The sequence below is a fragment of the Anomaloglossus baeobatrachus genome, chromosome 3 (assembly GCF_048569485.1).
Source record: "Anomaloglossus baeobatrachus isolate aAnoBae1 chromosome 3, aAnoBae1.hap1, whole genome shotgun sequence".
Taxonomy (NCBI): domain Eukaryota; kingdom Metazoa; phylum Chordata; class Amphibia; order Anura; family Aromobatidae; genus Anomaloglossus; species Anomaloglossus baeobatrachus.
This window is the reverse complement of record NC_134355.1, coordinates 89788657-89809786: the sequence shown is the minus strand read 5'-3', so window position 1 is coordinate 89809786 and position 21130 is coordinate 89788657. Positions and strand designations below refer to the sequence as shown.

At 51.5% G+C, this 21130-nt stretch overlaps 1 protein-coding gene across 1 annotated transcript in view; it reads left to right on the top strand.

The window, feature by feature from the left end:
- ANKEF1 (ankyrin repeat and EF-hand domain containing 1) overlaps positions 1–21130 on the top strand; it is a 101413-nt gene that overhangs the window by 16048 nt on the left and 64235 nt on the right. The gene's annotated exons all lie outside the window — the stretch shown is intronic.

The window sequence follows — 21130 nt, the reverse complement described above, 5'->3', positions numbered from 1 at the left end:
AAAGATACACTAACACGCTAGACACACTAGCAATGTTCATGCACAACCAACAGCGCCAATGGCGTCGCAAAATTTAAATAAAGAAGAGGCAAGTCAGGAGGTAGAAGAATTCCTGAGACTAGGCCCTTAAGCCACTGCACCAATGACATCATTTCTGAAGGTTTGATAAGGATAGGATTTTTCGGCAATCAAGCATTGAATCACTAAACTAAAGGTATGACTTGAATCAGCACCCAAGCACCAGTATGGCACTGCCTGTATTCAATATGTGAAAAACCTGCTGGTTGGTTCCCTTTAAGTAGTGAGTTATGTTGAAGTAGCTAGTTATGTTGAAAAAGGATACTCTTTATTTAGTGCATCACCTATTCACAGGATAGTTGATGAATGTTTGACTGCTATTGTCGCGGGCGGAGGAGGGGACGCTGCGCTCTCCCACTGCTCGGGTCCGGCTGCTGCTGCTGCCGCTGCTCGGTGGTGGCTCGAGCGGTGGGCCGGATCCCGGGGACTCGAGCGGCGCTCCTCGCCCGTGAGTGAAAAGGGGATTTTGATTGTGGGGATTTGATTATTGTCCGTGAGTAATACTTATATATGTTCTGAGGATTTCGATAGCGTAGGGCAATGACAATCAGAGACGAGTTCCTGGTACAAGATGTTTTATAATATGTAACCACGGTAGATACACAACGGAAAACACAGCAGTACAAATACACAAAATACCTTTCCGAAACGGAGCGAAGGGAATTCCCGGGGCCACGCACCGGACTCCCCCAGGGAGACCACCAGAGCGAACCCCTATACAGGGACTGTCCGGCAATCACCCCGGAAGGCCTAAATGCGCCGCAGCCGGGACACAAGGGGCAAGCGGTAAAAGTCCAGGAGTGTCCGTACGGAATGATTGTCCAGAGTGATTACGAACCAGAGAGAACCGGGCAGAGTGCTGACCGAAGATGGCAGACGGAATCCGGGCACAGCTTAGAGAAACCGGGTAAGGTCCAGAGTCGGTCGGTCGGTAGTCTTTAGGAGGATCCAGAGGCAATCAGTATTAGCAGCAGCAAAGCAGGAGCACACAGCAAGCAGTATACTCAGGCACTGGACTAGGCTTAGAGGCGGCCTTTTAAGCAGCTGGACAGGAAGTAGGGCAACAGAACAGTAACCTCCATGTTAACCGAGGGCAAGCTCATTCAAAAGAGAACTGGAAAACCTGGAAACCTGACATTACTCCCCCCCCCAGAGACGGCCTCAGGACGGATCAGGGCCTGGCTTGTCCGGGAAACGTCGATGAAACTGGGCAATCTTCCGGGGTGCCCGAATGTTACCCACCGGTTCCCAGGAATCGTCCTCGGGGGCGTACCCCTGCCAACGTACCAGATACTGGAGCCGACGACGATGGAGCCGGGAGTCAATAATGTCCTCAACCACGAACTGCTCCTCGCCGTCGACCTTCACAGGCGGAGGAGGGGGCACAACACGACCATGAAACGTATTAGGGGAAACGGGTTTGAGGAGAGACACATGAAAGACCGGGTGTACCTTTAGATGGTGCGGTAACCGTAGCCGACAGGCAACAGGGCTCACGATCCCAGTGATCTTGAACGGACCGATGAATTTTTGACCCAGCTTCTGCGAAGGAACACCCAATCTCAGGTTTTTGGTGGATAACCATACAGAGTCCCCTACCTTGTACCGGTTTCCGGTGAGTGTCTGCCGACCTCTTGTAACGCTCCTGGGCCATAGCCACAGTGTCCTTTAGAACCTCCAGATTTTGTCGTAGTTCTGTCAATCTGTCCTCCACCGCTGGCACCGAAACCGCAACCGGTGACCTAGGCAAAACAGTCGGATGGTAACCCAGGTTAGCGAAAAAGGGCGTTACCTTAGTGGAGCTGCTCTGAGTGTTGTTATATTAGAATTCCGCCAACGGAAGCATCTTCAACCAATCGTCTTGGAGATGGCTGACATAACAACGAAGGTATTGTTCCAGGGTTTGATTCGTCCGTTCGGTTTGCCCATTTGTCTGAGGATGGTATGCAGAAGACAAACAGACATCAATCTGGAGTGCCGTACAAAACCCCTTCCAGAATCTAGACGTGAACTGCACGCCCCGGTCAGAGATGATCTCGTCTGGTACCCCATGCAATCGGAATACGTTCTGGATAACCAAATCCACTGTCTCTGCGGCTGAGGGAAGACCGGTACACGGAATGAAGTGAGCCGCTTTAGTCAATCGATCCACCACCACTAAAATGGTATTGTGCCCGCCTGAGACTGGCAACTCCACAATAAAATCCATGGAGATAGACCCCCAAGGGCGAGATGGCACGGGTAACGGTTGGAGGAGTCCCGTAGGAGCCACACGAGGGACCTTGCACCGGGCACAAACCACACATGAGTGGACATAGTCCTTCACATCCTTTAAACAGGTAGGCCACCAGAAGAAACGGCTCAGAAATTCCTGCGTCTTCTGTACCCCCCTATGACCAGCCAACACGGAGTCATGGACCAACTTGAGAACCCGAAGTCTTACGGCCTCCGGGACATAAATGCGTCGCTCTCTCAACCACACACCATTCCGAAGAACAAGTGTTACATCATTCGGGGGGGCAGCAAGAAATACGTCACCATCATAGGCCAGCTTGATGTCCTTCCACAAGTCCTGGTCCTGGATTACTCCAACGAAATTGGCATCCGATAACACGGTCTGAGACGGGGTTCCAGGTACGGAGTCCACGGCGTGGATTCGGGACAAGGCATCGGCTTTCCCATTACGTGAACCTGGACGGTATGTAACGATAAAATTGAATTGGTTAAGAAATAGGCTCCAACGGGCTTGCCGTGGAGACAGGCACCTGGCAGACTTAAGAAATTCCAGATTACGATGATCTGTGAGTACTATCACTTGCTGCGCGGCTCCCTGTAAGTGGTGTCTCCATTCCTTGAAAGCGGAAATAATCGCCAATAATTCCTTGTCCGCAATGTCATAGTTCCTTTCTGCAGGGGACAACCGGCGGGAAAAGAAGGCACACGGATGCAAGAGACTCTTGTCCCCGGTCCTTTGAGAAAGAATGGCCCCTAATGCATAGTCGGAAGCGTCGACCTCCACGATAAAGGGAAGTGCGGGATTCGGATGTACTAATATTGGCGCTGAGGTAAAACATACCTTGAGACGATGGAATGCTTCCTGGGCCTGGGCGGACCACACAAACTTCTGTCCTTTCTTGGTCAACAGAGTGATGGGACGAACAATCTCCGAAAAGTTACGGATAAAGCGTCGGTAAAAGTTGGCAAAACCGACAAAGCGTTGTACCTCTTTGATGTTTCCCGGTTCCGGCCAGTCTAGAATGGCTTGTATCTTGCTAGATTCCATGTTCAGTCCCTGAGGAGAGATGACATAACCTAAGAATTGTATTTGTGAGCAGTGGAACTCGCATTTCTCCAGTTTTATGTATAGGCGGTTTTCCCTCAGACGGGTAAGTACGGTCTTGACGTGCTCCTGGTGGTCCTGTAGAGAATCAGAAAAGATTAGGATATCGTCCAGATAGATCACCATGAATTGGTCCATGATATCCCTAAAAATATCGTTAACTAGATGTTGAAATGCCGCGGGAGCGTTACAAAGTCCAAAAGGTATCACTAGGTACTCAAAATGTCCGTACCGACATCGGAACGCGGTCTTCCACTCGTCTCCGGGACGTATACGAAGCAGATTATATGCCCCACGGAGGTCTAATTTGGTGAATATTTTTGCCTGTTGGACCCTCTCCAATAGCTCAGGAATCAACGGTAACGGATACCGGTTCCGGATGGTTATTGTTACGGTTGCTGCGAGCACTGGAGACTATGTCCAGATTTCTTGCTACTGCACATGTGCGAGCGCTGGAGACTAAGTCCAGATTTCTTGCTACTGCACATGTGCGAGCGCTGGAGACTAAGTCCAGATTTCTTGCTACTGCACATGTGCGAGCGCCGGAGACTAAGTCCAATCTTGGAGCCATTGCACATGTGCGGGTGACATCATCGCTGACACGAGGTCACATGTCTCTGACACCTTCTATGCCGATTGGTCGCTGGTCATGTGCTTGTGACGTCTTGCTCGGTGATAGGCCAGCATGACGTCACTCCTGTCGTTCTGGAAGCGGATTGGCTCTGGTGTCCTCCATCTTGGATGAGGCACAGAGTCTATATAAGACCCTGACACACGCCGCATGGTGCTCAGTCCTCTTGGTTCATGCATATGAGTAGACGCTCTGTGCGCGTTCCTCTAGGCATTCCTCTGTCTATGCTAGGTGAGCGCTACCGGCAGGGTAGCGTTCTTATACCTTACAGCTTCGGCTGCTGTCCGTATCCTTACCTCTTAGGGGAGCGGACATAGGCAGGTGCCTGAGGCACATGGTCTGGCTGGGCCTTGTGATTGTACTCGTAGGTGGACGTTGCCGCTAGGGTAACGTTCCTTATACTGCGTCTGGCAGTTGTTCGTATCCTCGCACACTAGGGGAGCGAACAGAGGTAGGAGCTTTGTGCGGCTTACGCTGCTGTTCGTCTCTTTTGCACCACTAGAAGAGCGGACCTAGGCAGGTGCCATATCTAGTGGTTCGTGTCCTCGCACACTAGTGGAGCGAACGCAGGTAGGAGCTTTGTGCGGCTTACGCTGCTGTTCGTCTCTTTTGCACCACTAGAAGAGCGGACCTAGGTAGTTGCCATTTCGCACACATTGCCTTTGTCTCTGTGATTAACAGAGATCATTCCACACACCCTCCAAGTAAGGGAGGAATTGCTTTACTTTCTTATTATATCTTTCTGTGAGTTAACAGAGGTATTGCACTCTGCCATAGTCTGCAGCAAAGTCTTTGCACGGTGGACCCTGACTGTCTGATACTCCTTTCGGTTATTATCAGACAGCCCCCCGTAACATTAGGACTGAGCCAAGGGTCTGGCAGTTATGGCAGAATATCAGCAGTTACACCGTTACATACAAGTACTTGAGTCACGGCTCAAGAGTATAGAGGATAAACCTCAGACCATGGTGACATCTGCACATGATCCTCGACTTGCTCTACCAAACAGATATTCTGGCGATGCCAGATCATGTCGTGGTTTCATTAGTCAGTGTCAGATACACCTAGAGGTTAACTCTTCTCGCTTCTCTACGGAGAGGTCCAGAGTAGGCTTTATCATCTCCTTACTTCAGGACAAAGCCTTAGAATGGGCGACTCCCCTATGGGAGCGCTCTGATGTGGTTACTCTGAGACATCAAGACTTTCTTGATGCTCTTAAGGCGGTATTCATGGGTCCGCAGGTTACCCATGATGCGGCCCTGAGACTGTTAGATCTATCTCAGGGTTCGTTATCCACTAGTTCTTATGCCATTGCTTTTAGAACTCTGGTGGCAGAACTAGATTGGCCAGAGAAGGTGTTGATTCCTATCTTCTGGAGAGGGTTGGCTGGCTATGTCAAGGATGCCCTTGCTACTCGTGAAGTCCCTGCTTCTCTGGAGGACTTGATCACAGTAGCAACGAGGATTGATGTACGCCATAAGGAACGTAGACTCGAGGTCTCTTCCTCACGCCCTAAGCATCGGGCTATTCCAGTTGTTGAGAGTCCACTACCATCTTCCTCAGCATCTGAAACATCTCCCACTCCTATGGAGTTAGGTCATACGTTCTCCAGACTACGCAAGTCTGGTCCTCCTCTATGTTACGTATGTCGTCAGGCTGGGCACTATGCCAACAAGTGTCCTAGTCGTCAGGGAAACTCCCTGGCCTAGTAACCATTAGAGGGGGGTTACTAGAGACGTCTTCTGCACCCTCTAAGTGTTGTATCTCAGGTCAGCTCTCGTTATCTGAGAATACATGGCCTATTATGGCTTTTGTGGATTCCGGAGCTGACGGGATTTTTGTGTCCTCAGGATTTGTAAAGGGACACAATATTCCCTCTATCATGTTAGAGGCGCCTATTCCTGTCCGTGTTGTTAATGGAACTATGTTGTCTGACTCCATTACATTGAGGACAGTTCCCTTGCGCCTTTCCCTGTCTCAGGGTCACATAGAGGAGATTTCTTTTCTTGTTTTGCCTGAGGGTATAGACGACGTCCTTCTGGGTCTTCCATGGCTTCGGACTCATGCTCCTCACATTGACTGGGAGTCTGACAGCATTATTAGTTGGGGTTCGAAATGTCAGTCCCGATGTCTTCCCTTACCACCTAAGGTCGTTGCAGTTGCATCAACTGATCTCTCTCCCATACCTACACCCTATTTTGATTTCGCTGACGTGTTCTCCAAACAGGGTGCTGAGGTTCTTCCACCCCATAGGCCGTATGACTGTGCCATAGACCTTATCCCAGGTTCGGTTCCACCTAAAGGCAGGGTTTACCCCCTGTCGATACCTGAGTCGGAGGCCATGTCGACCTATATAAGAGAGAGCTTAGAGAAGGGGTTCATTCGTAAGTCTGTCTCTCCCGCGGGAGCTGGGTTTTTCTTTGTTCGGAAGAAAGAGGGTGATTTGCGTCCCTGCATAGATTACAGGGGTCTCAACGCAATCACAATAAAGAACAAATACCCATTACCTTTAATTTCGGAGCTCTTTGACAGACTGAGAGGAGCTCAAGTTTTTACGAAGTTGGATCTGCGGGGTGCGTATAACTTGGTACGAATTCGAAAGGGTGACGAATGGAAGACCGCTTTTAACACCCGAGACGGTCACTATGAATACCTTGTCATGCCTTTTGGGTTATGTAATGCACCCGCAGTATTTCAGGACTTCGTAAATGATGTGTTCAGGGATTTACTGTTATCCTCAGTAGTGGTGTATCTGGACGACATCCTGATTTTTTCTCCTGATCTGGAGACTCATCGTCAGGATGTCGTTCGTGTCCTTTCCCGTTTAAGGGAGCACTCATTGTTTGCTAAACTCGAGAAATGTGTATTCGAGCAGTCCTCATTGCCTTTTTTGGGTTACATTATCTCACAAGAGGGTCTGGCTATGGATCCTGCGAAGCTCTCTGCTGTCCTGCAATGGTCCGAACCTCATTCCTTGAAGGCGGTGCAACGCTTCTTAGGATTTATAAATTATTACAGGCAGTTCATACCCCATTTTTCTACTTTGGTGGCCCCTTTGGTGGCCTTGACTAAGAAAGGTGCTAATCCCAAAGCCTGGTCTACTGAGACATCTCAGGCTTTTGAGGCAGTAAAAAGACACTTTTCAACTGCTCCCGTTCTTCAAAGACCCGATGAGAGTAAGCCCTTCCTCTTAGAGGTTGATGCCTCTTCAGTGGGTGCTGGTGCGGTCTTGTATCAAAAGAACGGTGCAGGTAGAAAAAGGCCGTGTTTCTTCTTTGCTAAAACCTTTTCACCGGCAGAGAGAAACTATACCATTGGGGATAGGGAACTGCTCGCCTTGAGATTAGCCTTGGAGGAGTGGCGTCACTTGCTGGAAGGAGCGAAACATCCTTTCCAGGTCTATACAGACCATAAGAATCTGACGTACTTACAAACCGCTCAGCGTCTGAATCCTCGCCAAGCCCGCTGGTCCTTGTTTTTCTCCCGCTTTCACTTCTCCATCAACTATTTGTCTGGGAGTAAGAATAACAAGGCAGACGCCCTGTCTCGCTCTATGCTTTCTACCCAGGAAGAGAATGACGAACCTCGTCTTATCCTTCCCTCCAGGGTTTTTCATACGCTCTCCCCTGTGACGTTAGACCAAATCCCACCGGGCAAGACATTTGTTCCGCCTGATCGACAGAATGATATACTGTCATGGGCCCACACCTCAAAGGTGGGTGGGCATTTTGGTATTAGGCGGACACGAGAGTTACTGGAGAGGTGGTATTGGTGGCCACACTTAGCCAGCCACGTCAAGAGATATGTCGGTTCCTGCTACTCGTGTGCTCGCAACCGTCCATTACGGCAGAGACCGGCTGGACTCTTGCATCCTTTACCAGTGCCAGATAGACCATGGGAGGTGGTAGGCATGGACTTTGTGGGTGATCTTCCATGTTCACAGGGACATAGATTTGTGTGGGTCATTACGGACCATTTCTCCCGGATGGTTCATCTCGTACCGTTATCGAGAATCCCATCTTCCAGGGTACTAGCCAAACTATTCCTCAAGCATGTCTTTAGGCTTCACGGGATGCCAGATCGTATCATTTGTGATAGAGGCCCGCAATTTACTTCCCGTTTCTGGCGAGATCTTTGTAGCCTTCTGCAAATTGAGTTGAATCTCTCTTCGGCATACCATCCGGAGACTAATGGTTTGGTTGAACGTACCAATCAATCTATGATTATATACCTTCGACACTTTGTTGCTGAGAACCACGATAACTGGTCCTCCCTCCTACCCTGGGCAGAATTTGCCCTTAACAATTCGCTGGCTGAGGCCACTGGGCAGACACCGTTCGTACTCAATAATGGGCAACACCCTAGGGTACCGGTACCGTTTCCCGCTGCTGCACCTTCTCCTCTTGTGGCCGACTGGGCAACTAATGCCAGAGAGGTTTGGGATCGGACTCAAGAGTCGATCCAAGCAGCTAAGGACCGTATGAAGACGGTGTCCGATCGGTTTCGTCGCCCGGCTCCTGTCTTTTCTCCAGGGGACTTTGTGTGGCTCTCTGCAAAACACGTGAGACTTAGAGTGAGCTCTGTCAAATTTGCTCCTCGCTTCCTGGGTCCTTATGAGGTTCTTCGACAGGTAAATCCTGTAGTCTATCAATTGAAGTTACCTGTCCATCTTAGGATTCATGACAAATTCCATGTCTCACTGCTAAAGCCGGCTATTTTACCTCACGCTCGTGAAGTGCACTCTCCTGCCTCTGATTCCTCTCGCTCTAGCTATGAGGTACGAGCCATAGTTGGTTCTAAGATGGTTAGAGGGCGCAGGTTCTTCTTGATAGATTGGGAGGGCTATGGCCCGGAACATCGCTCTTGGGAGCCTGAGGAGGCTGTCCATGCTCCCGACTTAGTTGCCGATTATCTGCGTCGCCGGGAGGGGAGCCCTTGAGGGGGAGGTACTGTTACGGTTGCTGCGAGCACTGGAGACTATGTCCAGATTTCTTGCTACTGCACATGTGCGAGCGCTGGAGACTAAGTCCAGATTTCTTGCTACTGCACATGTGCGAGCGCTGGAGACTAAGTCCAGATTTCTTGCTACTGCACATGTGCGAGCGCTGGAGACTAAGTCCAGATTTCTTGCTACTGCACATGTGCGAGCGCCGGAGACTAAGTCCAATCTTGGAGCCATTGCACATGTGCGGGTGACATCATCGCTGACACGAGGTCACATGTCTCTGACACCTTCTATGCCGATTGGTCGCTGGTCATGTGCTTGTGACGTCTTGCTCGGTGATAGGCCAGCATGACGTCACTCCTGTCGTTCTGGAAGCGGATTGGCTCTGGTGTCCTCCATCTTGGATGAGGCACAGAGTCTATATAAGACCCTGACACACGCCGCATGGTGCTCAGTCCTCTTGGTTCATGCATATGAGTAGACGCTCTGTGCGCGTTCCTCTAGGCATTCCTCTGTCTATGCTAGGTGAGCGCTACCGGCAGGGTAGCGTTCTTATACCTTACAGCTTCGGCTGCTGTCCGTATCCTTACCTCTTAGGGGAGCGGACATAGGCAGGTGCCTGAGGCACATGGTCTGGCTGGGCCTTGTGATTGTACTCGTAGGTGGACGTTGCCGCTAGGGTAACGTTCCTTATACTGCGTCTGGCAGTTGTTCGTATCCTCGCACACTAGGGGAGCGAACAGAGGTAGGAGCTTTGTGCGGCTTACGCTGCTGTTCGTCTCTTTTGCACCACTAGAAGAGCGGACCTAGGCAGGTGCCATATCTAGTGGTTCGTGTCCTCGCACACTAGTGGAGCGAACGCAGGTAGGAGCTTTGTGCGGCTTACGCTGCTGTTCGTCTCTTTTGCACCACTAGAAGAGCGGACCTAGGTAGTTGCCATTTCGCACACATTGCCTTTGTCTCTGTGATTAACAGAGATCATTCCACACACCCTCCAAGTAAGGGAGGAATTGCTTTACTTTCTTATTATATCTTTCTGTGAGTTAACAGAGGTATTGCACTCTGCCATAGTCTGCAGCAAAGTCTTTGCACGGTGGACCCTGACTGTCTGATACTCCTTTCGGTTATTATCAGACAGCCCCCCGTAACAGTTATCTTATTCAGTTCCCGGTAGTCAATACAGGGTCTTAGAGTCCCCTCCTTCTTTTTCACGAAAAAGATGGGTGCCCCTGCGGGTGAGGTAGATGGACGAATAAATCCCTTGGCTAGGCTTTCATCAATATACTCTTTTAGTGCTTCTAGCTCAGGTGCCGCCAACGGGTAGACATGACCAAACGGAATCTCCGCCCCTGGGAGTAAGTCTATGGGGCAATCATACGGTCTATGCGGGGGAAGCTGATCGGCTTTTCTTTTGTCGCATATATCAGCGAAGTCACGGTAAACCGGGGGTAAAACAGGTACCTGTACAGTGCCCTCCGTATTTGGTGTTACTGGAACCGGAACGGCTGGACAAATGGTCGGACCACTCTGCGGTGGGAAGGATATTTCCTTAGTCTCCCAATCGATGACCGGATTTGTAGACCGTAGCCACGGAATACCTAAAATAATCGGAAAATGAGGAGAAGAAATTATCATGAAAACAAGGGTCCCCTGCTGACCTGGCTTCATCACGCATTCGAGCGGTACTGTTTCCCGATCCACTGGTCCAGAGATTAACGGAGATCCGTCTACCGTCTCCATGGTAACCGGTGAGGATCTTTGCTGAGTCCGGATACCGTGTTTCCTGGCAAAGGAAGAGTCCATGAAATTTCCCCCTGCCCCGGAGTCTATCATTGCAGAGGTAGGAATTAGCTGTCCCTCCCAACGGATCTGAATGGGGAGTAAGCAATGGGTATATTTCCCCTCTGAGTCCTTTGGTGAGGTAGACATTACAGTCAAGGGAAATACCGCATCCAAGTGTCCACTTGCCTCAGAGATATCGGACTCTGCATCCGTGTTGTCACACTCGGCCATGGCTGCCAATACCTTATTTGGGCGATTTGGACGTTTCGGGCAGTCGATCAAGAAATGGTCCGATTGACCGCAATAGAAACACAAACGCTCACGGAGCCGGTGTTCACGACGTTCGTTGGTCTCTCGTTTTTGCAAAGAGTCCACTTGCATAGGTACGTCCTCGGCCTCCCGTGGCGTCCTGAGAGCGGGTTCTCTGGAAGGAAACGCAATATTGTTTACACGGTTTACAGCTGCCCATTTTTCCTGTCTACGTTCCGTCAAACGAGTATCAATGCGCACACAGTGCTGGACAAACAGTTCAAAATCCCCTGGAGATTCGGAACGGGCTAACTCGTCCTTGATGGTACTGGACAAACCTTTTCTGAAAACAGATAATAATGCATTGTTTCCCCAGTCGGTGTCTACCACTAACCTCTTGAACTCAGTGGCGTATTCAACGACAGAACGCTTTCCCTGACGTAAGGAAAGGAGAGCCGATTCAGCGGTAGCACGGCGATTCGGATCATCAAACATTTGCGCCATTGCGGTCAGAAAGTCATCCAGGTGGTTCAAACGGATGTCCCGATTCTCTATCATGGGATTAGCCCAAGCCAGTGCTCGTGAGGTTAATAACATGATGATACATAACACCTTTGACCGATCAGAACGGTAATAATCAGAATGTACATGGAAAAACAGTATACATTGGTTAACAAATCCACGGAACTGACTACGATCACCATTGAAACGGAATGGGGGTAACCTAGGCATACCGGCAGCTGATACGGACGTAGTGGGGACGGCTTCCTGAGCCTCCACTCTGACTTGCAAATCCTGTATAGCCGGCCCCAGTACCTGGTGATCATGGCCCAGCTGTGCCTCCACATCTCTAAGTTTATTCTGCACCGCCTCCATCTCCTGCTGCAGGGAGTTAATCATGGAGAAGAGCTGATCTACTCGTGTCTCAGTCATTGCCCCAGCGAAATCCTCCTATGGCCTGAGTATAAAGTAATACTTATATATGTTCTGAGGATTTCGATAGCGTAGGGCAATGACAATCAGAGACGAGTTCCTGGTACAAGATGTTTTATAATATGTAACCACGGTAGATACACAACGGAAAACACAGCAGTACAAATACACAAAATACCTTTCCGAAACGGAGCGAAGGGAATTCCCGGGGCCACGCACCGGACTCCCCCAGGGAGACCACCAGAGCGAACCCCTATACAGGGACTGTCCGGCAATCACCCCGGAAGGCCTAAATGCGCCGCAGCCGGGACACAAGGGGCAAGCGGTAAAAGTCCAGGAGTGTCCGTAGGGAATGATTGTCCAGAGTGATTACGAACCAGAGAGAACCGGGCAGAGTGCTGACCGAAGATGGCAGACGGAATCCGGGCACAGCTTAGAGAAACCGGGTAAGGTCCAGAGTCGGTCGGTCGGTAGTCTTTAGGAGGATCCAGAGGCAATCAGGATTAGCAGCAGCAAAGCAGGAGCACACAGCAAGCAGTATACTCAGGCACTGGACTAGGCTTAGAGGCGGCCTTTTAAGCAGCTGGACAGGAAGTAGGGCAACAGAACAGTAACCTCCATGTTAACCGAGGGCAAGCTCATTCAAAAGAGAACTGGAAAACCTGGAAACCTGACACCGTGACGCCACCCACGGTTGTGGTGATATTGGTGACACCACCGCTGCTCTAGACGGGGATCCCGGGAGCGGTGACAGGGAGCAGCCTTGTTGTTAGTTCTCCCCTCCGTGGGTAGGGGGTTGGTTGTCCCGGGGCCCGGTGATGGGGGTAGGGATGGATGACAGGCGGGTTACAGGGCTTGGTGAGGTGCAGGGTCGCGGGGTCAGCGCTGTGCCGCACGGCACGGTGGTACTCACTCAGCCAATGATGAGGACACAGTTCTCGGTAAAACACACGGCTGGATGGACGGGTCCCACAGACGGCTGCAGTGTTGTTTCTCCCGGCAGGTTGATGGTGACTGCCTTTCCCTGCACCTATGTACGGTAGATGGTTCCAATGGGTTCCCACCGGTAACCCGCTCCCCAGCTTGGATATGGGCTGGAGGAGCCCCTTTTGCCCGCAGGCTCTGGCCCTGGGAAACGGTTGCCTTGGCGGTGGCGGTGTCTCCCTCTCTTGGTTGGACTGTTGCCTTCTGTCGGGACTTGGCCGCTGGGAAACCCAGGAGGTTCCCTTCAACGAACTCGGCAAATTCACGGCGACTCCTAGCCTTGCCGGGGTCCGTAAGCCCCTGCCAGATGGTGCTGGCTTCTCTTTGCGTACCGGTCCGGTACCGCCGGGCCACCGCCCGTCCACGGTCGTTACGGTAAGCTCTGATAGGCCACTTCTGCAGACGGTCACCACCGTCTGCCAACCTTGCTGCTCCGTCCGGGCCACACACCCGGACCAACTTTAGTCTGCTCAGCTGCCACTTTCCTTCCTTCCACTTTCACTTCCCTAGCTGATCTCCTTACTTTTTCCGCCTGCAGAACTGTGAACTCCTCGGTGGGCGGGGCCAACCGCCTGGCCCACCCCCTGGTGTGTACATCAGCCCCTGGAGGAAGGCAACAAGGATTTTGTGTCTGACTTCGGTGTGCCTGACCGGGAGTGTGGGGTGTGTGGGTGTTGTGCTCTGTGGCCCCTGGCTTGTCCAGGGCTCCACATTCCCCCTTAGTTAAATGCAGACCGTCCGCGGGCTGCCCGTCCATCACCGGTTTTATTTTCACAAACTGAAAAATAGAAAAACGGTAACACATTACAATTAAAATAACATCTTCCCACATCGGGAGGTACTCTTATTTAACGTTGCAAACGGTTACGGCTTCCGCTCTCTCCGACCCAAGCAACCTGGCCCTGATGCTGCCCCTAAGCAAACAGGCAGCACCCCTTGACCCCCAGTCCTGCACAAGTTGCCCGAGCGGGTTCTGTCCTTTTCAGGGGACCCACGTCCATGGGGAGCCCCTGAAACCCCCAGAGGATTGCCACCGGTTCCGGTGGTGGCTGGGCCCCAGCCTGCTCCACTGCGGGCCCTTCCTCCAATCTGCCTCTCCGGAGGCGGTAACGGTGAAAGCCACAACAACGTTATTTACTTGCCACAAGTTTGTGGTTGCCCTGCTAGTTCTCGGGCTTGTCCGTAGTAGTTTCTACGCATAAAGGGGGTCCCAACAGGGACCAGTTGCCAGCAACGACCGGTTCTAATCAAGCTGACAATCAGGTGAATCTTCTCCGGTAATTATTCTTTTTATTCATTTTCAAAACTGTTAACAGCACTCTTAACACACACACTCTTTCCCCTTTTTTAAAGAACAGTTTCCCTATACCTAAGTGGGGGTCTACCTAGGTTGGGACGAGTGGACCTCCGGGGTCCAGTGTCAGTGGGGACAGGCAGCGGGGCAGAGGGAGCAATCAGTTCCTCTTCCCTGCTATCGTGTGGGGCAGGCGGAGGCATAGGGGAGCTGGGTACAGGTTCATCCCTGGGCACTGGCTCATGGTTGACCACTTCCATCACTTCCTCATCCACGGGTTGTGGGAACAGTATCACTGGAAGAATCACCGCGCCATTCTGTGTAGGCCAGTCCGCTGGAAAGTCACCCATCATGGTGTGGATTACCTCTTTTGCCTTCTCCGCCGGTCTAGGAACCGGAGCTTCAGCCGCTGCCCTCAATGCTGGTGGGCACCTCTTTAGATGGTCTCGGGAAACCGTGGCCAACGGGCCCCCTTGGTCACGACTGATCTGGTAGGCCTTCCCATCTTCCCATCCTGTGGGCTGTATGACATATGGGGTTTGCTCCCATTGATCATCCAGCTTGTGGGTCCTCCTCTTGCGCTTCAGCACTACATCTCCCGGATGGAAAGGGCCAGCAGACGCCTTCTGGTTGAAGCGCTGTTCCTGTTGTTCCCGACTCCGACTCAAGTTCTTCTCAACATATTCCTGAATCTGTCGGTACTGCACCCTCCGCCGAGTGTCCCATTCAGCTGTCGAAGGAAGTGCTTCTGGGGCTTCCAGTCCCATGTCCAGATCCACCGGTAGCCGGCCGGGGCGGACCCTCATCAGGTATGCTGGGGTGCATTTCGTTGAGCTGGAAGGGATATTGTTGTACATATCGACCAAGTCAGGTAGCTTCTCCGGCCACAGGTTCCGCTCTTCTAGCGGCAACGTCTTGAGGAGGCCCAGGACCAGGTGGTTCATCTTTTCACACATGCCGTTGGTTTGGGCATGGTAAGGCGGGTTCCACAAATTTTTCGGCCGGACACCTCCGGCGGTTACACAGGGCGCACTTCCACCAGTTGGTAGAACGGTAGGATCCTGTTCGTGACGCCAAGTTGTCGCGGGCGGAGGAGGGGACGCTGCGCTCTCCCACTGCTCGGGTCCGGCTGCTGCTGCTGCCGCTGCTCGGTTGTGGCTCGAGCGGTGGGCCGGATCCCGGGGACTCGAACGGCGCTCCTCGCCCGTGAGTGAAAAGGGGATTTTGATTGTGGGGATTTGATTATTGTCCGTGATGCCACCCACGGTTGCGGTGATATTGGTGACACCACCGCTGCTCTAGACGGGGATCCCGGGAGCGGTGACAGGGAGCAAACCTTGTTGTTAGTTCTCCCCTCCGTGGGTAGGGGGTTGGTTGTCCCGGGGCCCGGTGATGGGGGTAGGGATGGATGACAGGTGGGTTACAGGGCCTGGTGAGGTGCAGGGTCGCGGGGGCAGCGCTGTGCCGCACGGCACGGTGGTACTCACTCAGCCAATGATGAGGACACAGTTCTCCGTAAAACACACGGCTGCATGGACGGGTCCCACAGATGGCTGCGGTGTTGTTTCTCCCGGCAGGTTGATGGTGACTGCCTTTCCCTGCACCTATGTACGGTAGATGGTTCCAATGGGTTCCCACCGGTAACCCGCTCCCCAGCTTGGATATGGGCTGGAGGAGCCCCTTTTGCCCGCAGGCTCTGGCCCTGGGAAACGGTTGCCTTGGCGGTGGCGGTGTCTCCCTCTCTTGGTTGGACTGTTGCCTTCTGTCGGGACTTGGCTGCTGGGAAACCCAGTAGGTTCCCTTCACTAACGAATTCGGCAAATTCACAGCGACTCCTAGCCTTGCCGGGGTCCGTAAGCCCCTGCCAGATGGTGCTGGCTTCTCTTTGCGTACCGGTCCGGTACTGCCAGGCCACCGCCCATCCACGGTCGTTACGGTAAGCTCTGATAGGCCACTCCTGCAGACGGTCACCACCGTCTGCCAACCTTGCTGCTCTGTCCAGGCCACACACCCGGACCAACTTTAGTCTGCTCAGCTGCCACTTTCCTTCCTTCCACTTTCACTTCCCTAGCTGATCTCCTTACTTTTCCCGCCTCCAGGACTGTGAACTCCTCGGTGGGTGGGGCCAACCGCCTGGCCCACCCCCTGGTGTGTACATCAGCCCCTGGAGGAAGGCAACAAGGGTTTTGTGTCTGACTTCGGTGTGCCTGACTGGGAGTGTGGGGTGTGTGGGTGTTGTGCTCTGTGGCCCCTGGCTTGTCCAGGGCGCCACGCTATCATGCGGTGTTCGGCTCTGCACACACTTGCTGGCACTATGGCGTCAGACTCTGTTCACACTAATGAGTCTGACAGGCAACCTGAGGCTTCTGGATTGTTCAGCCTCAGCCGAGTGTCGGCTGGTTCAAATTCACTGGTCTTCAGCTCTACAGGAGTTAATTCCTGCAGACTGATGAGTATGACCTAAGTGCTCAGGTTGCTGATTGCCAAGTGCAGCTGTTGCTTCCCTATTTTATGCACCGTCTCCTTTCAGGAGGTGCCGATGTTAGCTTCAGTTTTCACTCCAGCGATCCCGGCCTTGGTGCTTTTACTGTATATAGTGATTTGTGCTGCGCTTCTGAGTGGTGTGAGTGTTCGTCGGTTGTGCCTTACTTCCTCCCCTTTTTCATTGCCCCCCCAGTAAACATCTTGCCTTTCCTGTGTGTTTTGAGTGCCATGTGTATGAGTTTCCGTTCTCCCTTGTCCATGTCATTTGATGGGGTTTTGTCTTAGTGTTTTCCATCCCGACCCGAGGGTGGTGGAGAGACAAAGTAAGATCAGGGTCCAGACAGGAGTTAGGGTCACACTAGGGGATTGAACCTGGTTACCATCAAACCTACCTTTCAGATAAAGGACAGAGCGGGGTCACAAGTCTAAGGGCCAGCCTAGGGGCCTCTGTCCTATCTCCATATACCCCGTGACAACTGCTGGGCGTCCGACTACTGGAACTCCTACAAATCCCGAGTACAGGGCTCTCAAAGTTCTCTGTGTGAATAGAATAGTAGTATGCTTGTGTGACTACCGCCTTATTCACTTCATAGGCAGAGTAGTCACATGTGCACTCTCCCACAGACACATAGAAGTAAACAGAGTGGTGTTTGTGCATACACCCTAGCACTCCATTCAGGTGGAGGACTTTGGGTCCCTCAATCTTTAGGTTGGGAAGGGTTATAGTGCAAGGATCATACATTTATCACCTAACCTGTGGATATGTGACAAATGTAGTTAATGCAAAACCCCTGTGAGAGACCCAGGCCAGCATTTGGACTCCATTGAAAATCCCCTTTACAGTTATATCTTCATATCTCTTAGGCACCATTAGGGGTACTTCACACACAGCGAGATCGCTACTGAGATCGCTGCTGAGTCACGGTTTTTGTGACGCAGCAGTGACCTCATTAGCGATCTCGCTGTGTGTGACACTGAGCAGCGATCTGGCCCCTGCTGTGAGATCGCTGCTCGTTACACACAGCCCTGGTTCGTTTTTTTATTGTTGCTCTCCCGCTGATAAGCACACATCGCTGTGTGTGACAGCGAGAGAGCAACAATCCTGAATGTGCAGGGAGCAGGAGCCGGCGTCTGACAGCCTGCGGTAAGCTGTAACCAAGGTAAACATTGGGTAACCAAGGTGGTTACCCGATATTTACCTTCGTTACCAGCCTCCGCAGCTCTCACGCTGCCAGTGTCGGCTCCTGCTCCCTGCGCACGCTAAGCTAAGCGGTGTGCGCTGGTAACTAAGGTAAACATCGGGTAACCATACCCGATGTTTACCTTAGTTACCAGTGTCCGCAGCTTCCAGACGCCGGCTCCGTGCAAGCGCAGCGTCGCTTGCACGTCGCTGCTGGCTGGGGGCTGGTCACTGGTCGCTGGTGAGATCTGCCTGTTTGACAGCTCACCAGCGACCATGTAGCGATGCAGCAGCGATCCTGACCAGGTCAGATCGCTGTTGGGATCGCTGCTGCGTCGCTAAAGTGTGACGGTACCCTTAGACTTTGACTCTTCAATCAATGACTGAAAACAATGCTGTTGAATACAAAGAATGGTTGCCATTTGTAAGAACGTCACAGAGAAGCTCCTGGTATGACAAAGTCCCTCAATATCTATTGATTCAAAAGAGAAACAATATTATCAAGAGATTTAGTTTAACTCAAGTTATTGACTTTTTGCCCCACTCTCCTATGGAGGGGCAAATAACTAAAATCACTCTTTTCACACATAAAGGTTCAATAGAACCAGACAGTTGTGCTGAAAAAGTAACACTTCTATTGAGTTTAACCTCTCCAAAGCAAGTCAGTTCTGTAAATGTATTTCCGAAGATGCTATTGACATTTCTCACTAGATGTCAGTAACAACCCATCAAATATACACAGGCAAAGAAATCAAACCATAGATGTCCATAAATTAAGTTATGTGTAATAATGAGAAATGAAACAGGGAAAAAGTATTAAACAAGTTTACTGAAATTTATTATTACTTTGTACAAAAACATTTGTTGTTGATGACAGCTTCAAGATGCCTCCTTTATAGAGGATCTAGTCACATGCATTGCTCAGGTGTGATTTTGGGTCATTCTCCCACACAAACACTCTTCACAGCCTGAAGGTCCCGTGTGCGCCTTCTATGAACTCTGAGCTTTATTTTCTTCCATAAATTTTCTATTGGATTCAGGTCAGGTGATTGCCTCGGCCATTCTTTATTTTGTTTCCCTGATACAAATTGAGAGTTTCCTTGGCTGTGTGTTTGGGATTAATGTCTTGTTGAAATGTTCTCCCTCAGTTTCATCTTCATCATTATGGTAGATGGTTGTAGATTTTTATCAAGAATGTCTCTGTAAATTTGTCCATTCATCCTTTCTTCAATTATATGAAGTTTGACAGTGCCATGTACTGAAAAACAGCCCCACATCATGATGTTCCCACCTCCAAACTTCACTCTTGGTAGGGTTTTTTGGGGGTGATTTGCCTTTTTGCCTCCAAACATGGTCTGTAATATGGCATCCAAAGAGTTTAATTTTGGTCTAATTTGATCAGACTACTGTATATTCCCCCAGTATTTCAAAGACTTGTCTAAATGTTACTGAGCAAACTTTAAATGTGCTTGAACATGCTTATTCAGCAATGGAGTCTTCTGTGGTGAACATCCAGACAGGGCATGGTGGTTGAGTGCATTACTTATTATTTTCTTTGAAATAATTGTACCTGCTGATTCCAGGTCTTTCTTGGCATTAGGACTCTTCTGATGACTCTTAACAACAAAAGTGATGTAAAAGCTTTGAGAAGTCACAAAATATTTGCGCATTTCGGACTTGCTCAAAATTTTGCTGACTATTTCACGCCACTTTAGCTCAACTCTGCCAAAATATGGGTGCACACCACTTACTAGAGGAACCAAAATTCATTGAGGCACTTGCACCTCTGCATGAATCCAGTGCCATGTACTCTGTCAAGACTGGTGCAGTGCGAGCATGTGCTATACCAGTCTTAATAAATCAGTCCTATGTTCTGGTCAGTGCTGGCGTCACCACCCAGCGCACCCAGATAATTGCCAGGGCCCTGGACAAATGAAGGGGGTCTACTCGCCAACAGGGACAGCGTGTCTGTCTTGCTTGCTCAGGGGCGTACTGCTGATGACGGCATGGAACTCCACTCCTATGGGGCCCAATGAGTGAGGGGACCCGGTAATGTCTGGCGGCTGCCCAGAGTATGTATTTTTAAATTAAAGGAAATCTGTCTCCCATCAGTATAACAGTGTCCTAGTGACCTCTAGTTGTGGTCCTGAAATCTCACACCTGCGCCACGCAATTGCCGGCATTTCACTGTAGTGTTGTGTTACGAGGGGGACCCGGGGAAGCGTGCCAAGATGGGAAATGGACTGCTTCCGCCGGTCAAGGTCCACTGTGCGGTGTAAGGGACCGCCGCTATGGTGGGTGAAGAGTGAGCGGGTTGCTGCTAGCGATCGTCTGGAATGTCACAGACGATCTATGTACACCGATCTGCCCTAACCCGTGAGGGTTGGATGGCACAGATCTCACGTCTCGGTGTACCTGTTGCACGGGGAAGCACAGAGGTGCCCACGCACGTGTGCCAGTGGAAGTCACGAGAATATGGCACGAGGGTAGCACAGAGGTGCCCACGCACGTGTGCTTTCAATAAGCAGGTGAGTCCAATGGAGACTTGAGGAGCTCACCTGGGACAGGAACACGGCCTGTTGACGGGGGTACTGCCGGAGCAGCAAGGCAGGAACACGGCCTGCAAACGAGGTACTGCCGGAGCCGCAAGGGCCAAGCCCACAAGAGACAGTAATGCCTGAGCAGTGGCGTGGCAGCACGCTGCCAGACATCCAAACATAGAAGGACGGTCGCGCGCCGCCATGATGGCAGGGGGAGCTTTTAAGGAGGTGCAGCTCCACCCGAGGGCGGGCGCGAGGCGGAGATGACGGACTTGACCCAATCAGGGTCCACGACGTCCCAGCCTGGCCAGTCAGGATTGACCACGTCACCAGCCTTGTCATCAAGCCGTGTGACGTCAGTGAGCGAATCAGGACCCACCACGCATTGCACATGCTCACCCTCCTGCCTCTGGGAAATAGAGGCGGGATCCTCGGTCTCACAATGTGCAGAGATAACGGGAATCTCACTGCTTCCCTGAGCAGTAAACCTCTGCACATTGCGCAGCCTCGCAGACCTTCGGGGCCGCTGAGCAGGAGAGTCTGTGGCAGGCCAGGAATGGGAGACCGCTTCACTCCTTGCAACAGGAGAACCACTAGGTGTCACCCTTCTGCTGCCTCTCTGAGAAGGCATCTCCTGCACACTGTGCAGTCTGGCAGACCTTCGGCGCTGCTGAGCAGGAGTGCTCGTGG